This window comes from Octopus sinensis, linkage group LG20 (genome assembly GCF_006345805.1).
Source record: "Octopus sinensis linkage group LG20, ASM634580v1, whole genome shotgun sequence".
Lineage (NCBI taxonomy): Eukaryota > Metazoa > Mollusca > Cephalopoda > Octopoda > Octopodidae > Octopus > Octopus sinensis.
The window spans coordinates 19,553,394-19,563,393 of NC_043016.1; the positions used below are offsets into that span (position 1 = coordinate 19,553,394).

Here is a 10,000-nt window from a genome sequence, read left to right on the forward strand (position 1 = left end):
CTCTGCATTCAGAGCCTATGTCTCCCTACCATGGAGTATAGCCATTCATAAACAGGCATCATACAGTCTACCTTTCACTCTGAGAGAGAGAGTCCTTTTGTTGCCAACAGAGGTAGTAGCTTTCTGAACTTCCTCCATCCTATTCGTATTCTAGAAACAATACTTTCAGAACATTCACACCCATTGCTAATTTTGGTCACCTAGATAACAGAAACTATCTATCTACTACCTGAAGAGAGCCTCCTGGACATTTGCGAGAGTCTAAGTTCCATGTGCTCTTAGTGCTTATTGCTCTTGCAGATCCCCTACACATAAAGGTGTCCTTTATCTGTTGATCTCCCTGTGGTTCCACTGCATCTCTTACGTGTCCATAGCTTACACTTGGTGCAGCAAGTGGAATTATTTCCCATTTTTTTCCTACAGTCTGAGCAGGACCATTTACCTGATGGAAATAGAGTCTTATTTGCTTTCTTGCAAACAACAACTTTGGTATACATGAATGTGTACATACACATGTACGTACACGTGTGTGTGTGTGTGAGTGTGTGTGTGTCTGTGTGTGTGTGTATGTGTCAGTGTGTGTGTGTCCATGTGTGTGTGTGTATGCATATTTTTATGGAGGGTGTTTGTGTCTCCTTGTCTTGACATCATGTGACAGTTGTAAACAAGCTTCACTGTCATACAAGTGGTGTCTTTCTTTTTAAATCTTCGATGAAACTGCATCCAGTCATGAAGAAATAACACCTAACTTGAAAACAAGTGCAGGTTGGCAACAGAAATGGCATTCAGCTGTACAAGATCTGCCTCAAAAACAATTCTATCCAACCCATGAAATCATGTTATTTCATTATTTTTTGTCAGCTACTTATCGCTGCCTAGATTAATATATGAACCTATTATACATACTCACACAGATAATACTCACAAACTCATATTTCCACATACTCACAAAGACATTTTCCTCATTGAAACAATCATCATGATGATGATATATACATATAGGCCTAGGCGCAGCTGTGTGGTAAGTAGCTCACTTACCAACCACATGGTTTCGGGTTCATTCCCACTGCATTGCACCATGGCAACACACAGGTGCTACACAGTGGAAATGAATCCAAAACCATGTGGTTGGGAAGCAAGCTTCTTAGCACTCAGCTACTCCTACGCCTATAAAAAAATATGGAACACTTCAGGAATTTGCATTTCATCCTTGCACAGGGGCCATGCTAATCTTCTCTGTATCATTCCAATTTTAGAATATGTACTGCTGTAGCTAGGTTTTGTTCCTTCTCGAGCCACGCCTGGCTCATAAGGGCCGGTTACCCAGTTTCCTTGGCGTATAGGTTCCTCACCTGGACGGGACGCCGGTCCATTACAGGTGAGTTGCTAGATGCAGGAAGAAAGAGTGAGAGAAAGTTATGGCGAAAGAGTCAGCAGAAGTTCGCCATTTCCTTCTGCGGAGCCTGCGTGGAGCATAAGCCTTTCACTCATAAACACACCCATCGCCCCGGTCTGAGATTTGAACCCCGCAATCCCTTGAATGCGAGTCTGCTGCTCTAACCACTAGGCCATGTGCCGTACCAAGTGTATGTTTTCATAATACAGATATAAATTAATAGATATATATATATATAATATATATATATATATATATATATATATATATATATATACACATGTATATATAAACCATGTGAAATTGTAGGCATTGCCTTGTGCCAGTAGCACACAAAATACACCCACTATACTCTTGGAGTGGTTGACATTAGAAGGGCATCCAGTCATATAAACCAAGCCAAAGTTAGACTGGATCTGGTGCAAATCTCCAGCTTACCAGTTCCAGTCAAACCATCTAACCAATGCCAGCATGGAAAGCAGACATACTAAATGATGATGATAATGATGGCGATGATGATGATGATGATGAGTTTGTTCAATGCTCTAATCACCAATCCACCACCCTAAGGTGGCCCTTTAGAAGTCTGCAGGGGACAAAATTCGCTTATGTGTGATTTGAACTCAAAATGTAAAAACAGCCGCAAGAAGAAACACCCACAAGGTACTCTAATGATTTTCGCTAATTCACCACTTTCAACATTTAATGATGTAGTCTTAATTACCCATAAATATACTGGATGGCCACTGCTGGAATGTCCTTAATCATAGGACTGCTTGATCTGGGCTGACCTGGATCTAAATAACAACAACAACAGCAACAATAACAACAGTAACAATGGTAACAACAGCCAGCAGTATTTTCGTATTCAATATTTTTTTTCATGCTGATATGTGTGTTGACAGTTTAAGCATGACATTTGACCCATATAAAACACGATGAAAAGTTTTCATAAAGTAGTAATTTACTTACACTAAATATATTTATTTAATTATCATTTCATGATTTGTTGTTATGATGTGTGTCAGCTACTTAACACTGCCTAAATTAATGCATGATTCTCTAATACACATTCACAGGAACATCTACGCAAACTCCTTTATTCTCCCACACTCATACTCACGCACACACACACAAAACACATTCTTCTTCCTGCATATACTTGCCTGCCTGTTACTGCTTATTATTTTTACTGTCACCCAAATTTTGCTAATTTGTATGAAGCATATTGTTTGGAAGATACTTTTTTTTTTGTTTCCGGCTGAGCAGTATCTTTCTTTATACAAACCAGTCAACTGTGAAATAAAAGTGGTTTCTCATATCAAACAGACAGACTGAGAAAAAGATGAGACATGCATCCTGTCTTTGCATACTAACTTAGTCCCTAATTTAAACCTCTGTCCTCATATTTGTTGGGGGACAAACAGCGGATCTTTTCGCTTTGACTGGCAGAGTTTTAAAATAATTTCTTTGTACCTAAACACTTTTAAACTTCATATACTGATTGAATGTGTTTATAAAACATCTTTTTCTCTTGGCTTTCCTGAGAAAATCCTCTAGTTTGTAAGATATTTGTTGTTTATTTTCTTGCATTTCTGCAATTTCAACCAATGAATGACGTCTATTCTTTCTACCAGTCATATTTTTTCTGCTATGGGCACAAAGCTTGAAATTTTGTGGGAGGGGTCTATTCAATTACATCAACCCCATTGCTCAAAAAGTATTTATTTAATGACCCCCAAAAAGAAAACAGGCAGGTAAACCTTGGCAGCTTTTGAACTAAGAACATAAAGCTGAAAGAAATATCGCTAAGCATTTTGTCTGATTCATTAATAATTCTTTCTAGTATTGGCACAAAACCTGAAATTTTGTGGAAAGGGCCAGTCAATCTACATCAGCCCCAATACTCAACAGATGCTTATTTAACAACCTTGGATGGATGAAAGGCAAAGCCAACGTTGGCAGCATTTGGACTCAGAATGTCATCATACAATCACATTGATTCTAATATGACAAGTTATAACTCTTGTTTAGCCTCTAGGTAAGCCCTGACTGCACAGACTTTGTGATCAAAACTGTACCAACCATGTCTATCTGATGATTTAGTTTGTCCAGGGACAAGACTGTCCAATGTGTCCTTCCTTTTTTAAGACAGTAAGATGAAATTTGATATATTTCGGCTGCTACTCCTAAGAGGCTTTGTAATATTTAAAACAAGATTTTTGTTTTTTTTTTAATTGTATTTCCAAAACTAGCCTTGCCTGTGTTAGTGCCACATAAAAAGCACTGAGTCTAATCTGCAGTGGTTGCTGTTAGGAAGGGCATCCAGCCATATAAACCTTGCCAAAACAGATACAGTAGCCTAGGGTAGTTTTCTATGTGGCTGGCTCCTATCAACCATCCTACACATGCATGCATGCATGGAAGACAGACGTTAAACAATGATAACGATGATGATAAAGATGATGATGATGATGATGATGATGATGATGATGATGATGGTGGTGGTGGTGGTGGTGGTGGTGGTGGTGGTGGTGGTGGCAGCGGCGGCGGTGGTGGTGATGGTGATGATGATGGTGGTGGTGGTGGTGGTGGTGGTGGTGGTGGTGGTGGTGGTGGTGATGATGATGATGATGATGATGATGTGGTGGTGGTGGTGGTGGTGGTGATGGTGATGGTGATGGTGATGATGATGATGATGATGATTTCCCTATCTTATCCCAATTTTCTCCTCTAAATGAGATAAGAAAAAAATAGTCATTAAATTTTCTAACTTGCTGGGTCTAAAGGAATGGGCAGTGCCCAAAGCTTTTGCAATCCCATTTAGACTGATGAGATTGATGTCATCAATGTTCCTCTCAAACCTTTGTCCTTGCCACATTGTTCTTACCACATAGCCATGCAGGAATGGCTTATGCGACAAGAGGTTTGCTTCCAAACCACACGATTCCGAATTCAATCCCACTGCATGGCACCTTGATTAAGTGTCTTCTATTGTAGCCTCAAGCTGACCAAAGCCTTGTGAGTAGATCTGACAGACAGAAACCGGAAAAACACCATAGCGAATGTGTGTGTGGTGTGTGTGTGTGTGTGTGTGGTGTGTGTGTGTGTTGTGTGTGTGTGTGTGTGTGTGTGTGTGCGCGTGCGTGTATGTGTGTGTGCGTGTCTGTGTCTTTATGTCTGTGTTTGTCCCTCACCACCATTTGACAACCAATGTTGGTGTGCTCAGAGGTTTGGCAAAAGCGGCTAATAGAATAAATACCAGTCTTTAATAAAGTACTAGGATTGATCCATTTGACTAAAAATTCTTCAATGTGGTGCCCCAGCATGGGCACAGTTTTCATGTCTACAGATGTGGGTTCTAGTCCCATGGGCAGTTCAACTTTCTCTGACCAGAAGGGCTTTTTAAACCCAATATTCCCATGTTATTCTTTATTACTGTATGTAGTGTGCTTTGAAATATATTGTTCCAGAACAGAGTTATTTCATATTGTTGTATTTAGGAATGGTCATTTTGCCAGTTTAGCCAATAAAAACACACACACTCTATATTTGGTGTTACTTTGCTTCAGCATTATTTATTTTTTACATTAATCTTAATCTTATTTCGGCCAGAGTTCTTTTGTCACACTTCTGTGACCTCATCAGTGGTCCTTTGCTTTCTTCTTTCTTATTTGTGTGTCTCTCCTTACTAACAGTCAGCTAAACTGGCAAAATGACCATTCCTAAATACAACAATATCTGTTTCAACACACGATTTCACATCAAAAATCTTGCAAAACAAATATATAAACATAACAGAGTTATTTCAATTTCTCTCAAAAATTTACACAATTCTTATGATGCAAAAAACAGATTGTTATACACATTGTTGCGTCAGTTGAGGCCTTGGGAAACTCAGGCTATCCTGATGGGTTTTCTAAAGTGGAAATGAAATGTTAGTCCTAAATTTGCTAACTCCACCAGCTCCAGAAATGCTGTCTCATTCCTGGAGAGACTAAAAGATAAAGTTTATGGTACAAAACTGACAACAATTGAAACGCACACAAAGAATAAATGAAATGTTTTTTCAAGTTTGGAATTCCATTGTTTCATATTTTCAACTGAATGGTTATCAAAGTCAAAACAGGCATTCATGAAAAAAAATTTAATTCTGACAATAGAATCTATTAAATTTTGAAAATACAAAGTTTACATTTTGAGGGCCAATACACACATATAAATACATATACAATACACACACACACACACTCATGCATGTATGCGTGCATGTGCGTGTGTGCGGGCACACATGTGTGTGTGTGTGTGTGTGTGTGTGTGTGCATGTGTATGTGTGTGTGTGTGCGTGTGTGTGCGCGCGCACGTGTGTATGTGTGTCATCATCATCATCATCATCGTTTAAAATCCTCCTCCCATGTTGGCATGGGTCAGATGGTTTGACAGGAGCTGGCCAGGCTGGAGCTTGCACCAGGCTGGAGCTTGCACCAGGCTTCACTGTTCATTTTGGCAGGGTGTTTACAGCTGGATGCCCTTCCAAGTGTGGACTGGATGCTTTTTACATGGCACTGGCACCAACAGGGTCACCAAGAAACTCACAAGGCAAGGAATTATGAGAGGGGAGGGGGCATTGGAGGAGGTGATCTTGTGTTAGATGATGAAAGGTTAGAATGTGGCAAAGAGACAGAAACAGATTCTTGTTGTAGAGAAAGTACAAGTTTACCTGGCTAAAGAGAGAGAGGGGGAGGGGGAGAGGGAGAGGGAGAAATCCACTGTTGGTGTGCTCAGAGATTTGGCAAAAGAGGCTAATAGAACAAATACCAGGCTTTAAAAAAGTACTAGGATCAATCAATTTGACTAAAAATTCTTCAATGTGGTGCCCCAGCATGGGCACAGTCTAATGACTGAAACAAGTAAGTGATAAGACACAGTCAACAACTTTGGCTGAGCTGTGTCATTAGACCACAAGGTCAGGAGAAATTCAGCAGTATCAGTGCCAAGCAGTATTTAGGCATAGTGTAAACTTTAAATTAGTTAAAATATGTTTGCAATAAAGCTATGGCTTTAAATCTACTCAGAGTTACCTCTCTTCGGTATTTCCTATTGATAACAGCTAAAGAGCATGAAACGCTACACCAAGGAATCTGAGAGGGAGAAACACTGGGCAAATATGGTGTTTTTACACCTTTTACCATAAGAATGAATTTTTTCTCCACATTAACTGCAGTGAATTTGCCTTTAGAAGTTGAAATATATCACAAATATGTTCTAACTAACCCAAAGTTTGCTTATTCCTAAACACTGCTTGGCACTGATATTACTGAATATATATATATATATATATATATATATAATATATATATATATTATATATATATAATATATATATATATATATATTATATATATAATACATAAATATACATTATTTATATATACAATTTATGATATATATATATGTGTGTGTGTGTGTTGTATATATGTATATATGTATATATATATATATATACATAAAATTTAGATTTGAATGAATATGGTACTTAAGTTGAGGCACCAGAATTTAGTACAGTATTATCCATCAAATTTCAAAAAAACCATGATTAAAATCAAAATAAGCAACAAGGATATCCTCTGGATATCCTTGTTGCTTATTTTGAGATATACAATTTATATACATATATATATAAATGTATTTAACGGATAAGATTCGACAGTAACAAAATTTGGAAATGAAAAACATTTACCATTTTTCATTTCCAAATTTTGTTCCTGTCGAATCTTATCCATTATTTTTGTGGTTCTATGTGTTGAATTTCACCCTAAGTGTGGATTCCTTATGTGTATAAATATACATTATCGTATAACTAATATAAATGTATATATATATATATATAATATATATATATATACAATTTAAAATGTATATATATATGTGTGTCTGTATGTATGTATGTATGTATGTATGTATGTATGTACGTATGTATATATATATATATATATATATATATATGTATACATATGTGTATGTATATGTACATTTATTTATCTATTTATAAATATGAATGTCCCAAAGTGTGTCTTGTTACCTAGATGATGTTTAAACATCACATAAAATAATTTACATCTTCATTCCACTTCTCCAGAACAAAATCACATGTCTGAAAGCTCTAAGCTGGGAATACCATCTTTTTTAGCCTGCAAACTGATGACAGCTTATGGAAAACTATTTAATTAGTTAGGTTTGTAGCAGCTTGTTGATATAGTGACTGAGGCAAGTGACATAAAGATAATGACAACTGAAGAATCACAGTTCTTACTGTCATCATATACAGAGCCAGAAAATATTTTTAGTACCAACAAAAAAGTTGCAAGTACATAAGAACCTGCGAGACAGCATGTGTGCTGAAAGAAACAAGCTTGCATTTTATATTAGATTACTGTTTTTGAATAGGTGTGACATGTGTGGTTAAGAAGTTTTTGCTTCCTAACCATGAGTACAAACGTCTTGTTTTCATAAGTTCTGAATTAAAATCTTCTACCAAACCTTAGTCACAATTTATGTTCTTAACACTAGCTGAATGATAACTAAATTATTTTACTAAATTCTTTGTTATATTTAAAATTAATTGAAAGAAACACAGATCATCTCAACAGAAATGCAGTAACGAAAGGGTTAAATAATGATGAAAACTACATACAATCTCAGTATGTGGCACATTGGGTAAAATGTCTCCAACTATGATTTCAAGTGAACCAAAGCCTTGTGGGTAGATTTGGTATACAAAAGAAACAGAAACTGAAAGAACCCTATCACACATACATGTATGTACACACACACACACACAGACTTGGTTGAGTGGTAAGTTGTTTGCTTCTTAACCACATGGTTCCAAGTTCAGTCCTTCTGCTTGGCACCTTGGGCAAATGTCTTCTACTATAGTCCCTCGTAAGTGGATTTACTTAATGGGAACTGAAAGAAGCCTGTTGTATATATTACGTGTGTGTATGTGTGTGGGTGTGTATGTGTGTGTGGGTGTCTTTGTATACATGCTTGTATACAAACCATCACCACTTCACAACTGGTGTTGGTTTATTTATGTCCCCGTAACTTAGTAGTTTGGCAAAAGAGGTTGGTAGAATAAGTACCAAGCTTAAGTACTGCGGTCAGTTTGTTCCACTAAACTCAAATCAGTGCCCCAGCATGGCCACAGCCCAATGACTGAAGCAAAAGATAAAAGAAAAAATATACAAGTCTGTCACACACATGCATGCGTGAGTTTGTGTGCACATGTACGTACACGTGTATGTGTATATGTGTATGTGTGTGTGCATGTGCGTACACACGTGTGTGTGCATGTGCATATACACGTGTGTGTGCATGTGTGTCTTTGTGCATTGCTTGTCCTCCAACCATCACCACTTGACAACTGGTGATGGTTTGTTTATGTCCCCCATAACCTAGATGTTCAGTAAAAATAAAACCGATAGAATAACTACCAGGTTAAAAAAGAAAGAAATAAAAGCACTGGGATTGATTTATTCAACTAAATCCCTGAATGCCTTCAAGGGTCAAATGACTAAAACAAGTAAAGGATTTTAAAAAATGGTATATTCATACACACACACATGCATACATATATGACATATGCTAGAGGAAATGTTAGCGCGCCGGGCAAAATGCTTAGCGGTATTTCGTCTGACGTTACGTTCTGAGTTCAAATTCCACCGAGGTCGACTTTGCCTTTCATCTTTTCTGGGTCGATAAATTAAGTACCAGTTTCGCACTGGGGTCGATGTAATTGACTTAATCCGTTTGTCTGTCCTTGTTTGTCCCCTCTATGTTTAGCCCCTTGTGGGTAGTAAAGAAATATATATGTGTATGTGTGTGTGAGTGTGTGTGTGCGCGTGCATTTTTGTGTGTGTTACTGTCTCTTTGCTTTGGACATTATGCAATAGTCATAAACAAGTTTTTACCATCATACCTTTGCTTGGAAACAGGTGAAGGTTGGCAACAAGAAGGGCCATAGAAAATCTGCCCCAAAGAAGCACAGAAAAGCGGATGTTAGAATGATAATGATGATAATGCTGACACTGAAATGAAGGTGGCAAGCTGGCAGAAATGTTAGCACGCCGGGTGAAATGCATAGCCGTATTTCGTCTGCCGTTACGTTCTGAGTTCAAATTCCACCGAGGTCGACTTTGCCTTTCATCCTTTTGGGGTCGATAAATAAAGTACCAGTTACGCACTAGGGTCGATATAATCGACTTAATCCGTTTGTCTGTTCTTGTTTGTCCCCTCTATGTTTAGCCCCTTGTGGGTAGTAAAGAAATATATAATGCTGACACTGAAAGCAACAACGACTGTTTAGATTACAAGATGACATTTTCAGATTTGGATGTGGATGAAATTTTGCTACAGCAGGTTTTCCCCACCTCTATAGTGGGTGGCCACTCAAAATGCAAGAAATAGAAGCCAAATCTACATTAAATAACATCCTCTGGTCTTAAAGAAAAGAAAGGACACATTGGTCAATGCAAAACAAGGATTGCAAAAAAATCAGAACAGTCATGGTTGGAATAACTTTGATCATAGGTCTTCTAGGTTAGG

At 37.7% G+C, this 10,000-nt stretch overlaps 1 long non-coding RNA gene and 1 other non-coding gene across 2 annotated transcripts in view; both read right to left on the reverse strand.

Moving 5' to 3' along the window:
* Positions 1-10,000, reverse strand: part of LOC118767259 — a 25,908-nt gene that overhangs the window by 8,216 nt on the left and 7,692 nt on the right. The gene's annotated exons all lie outside the window — the stretch shown is intronic.
* On the reverse strand, positions 1,174-1,277 carry LOC115222713. The gene has a single exon (XR_003882748.1). It is a non-coding gene; the product is annotated as a U6 spliceosomal RNA (small nuclear RNA).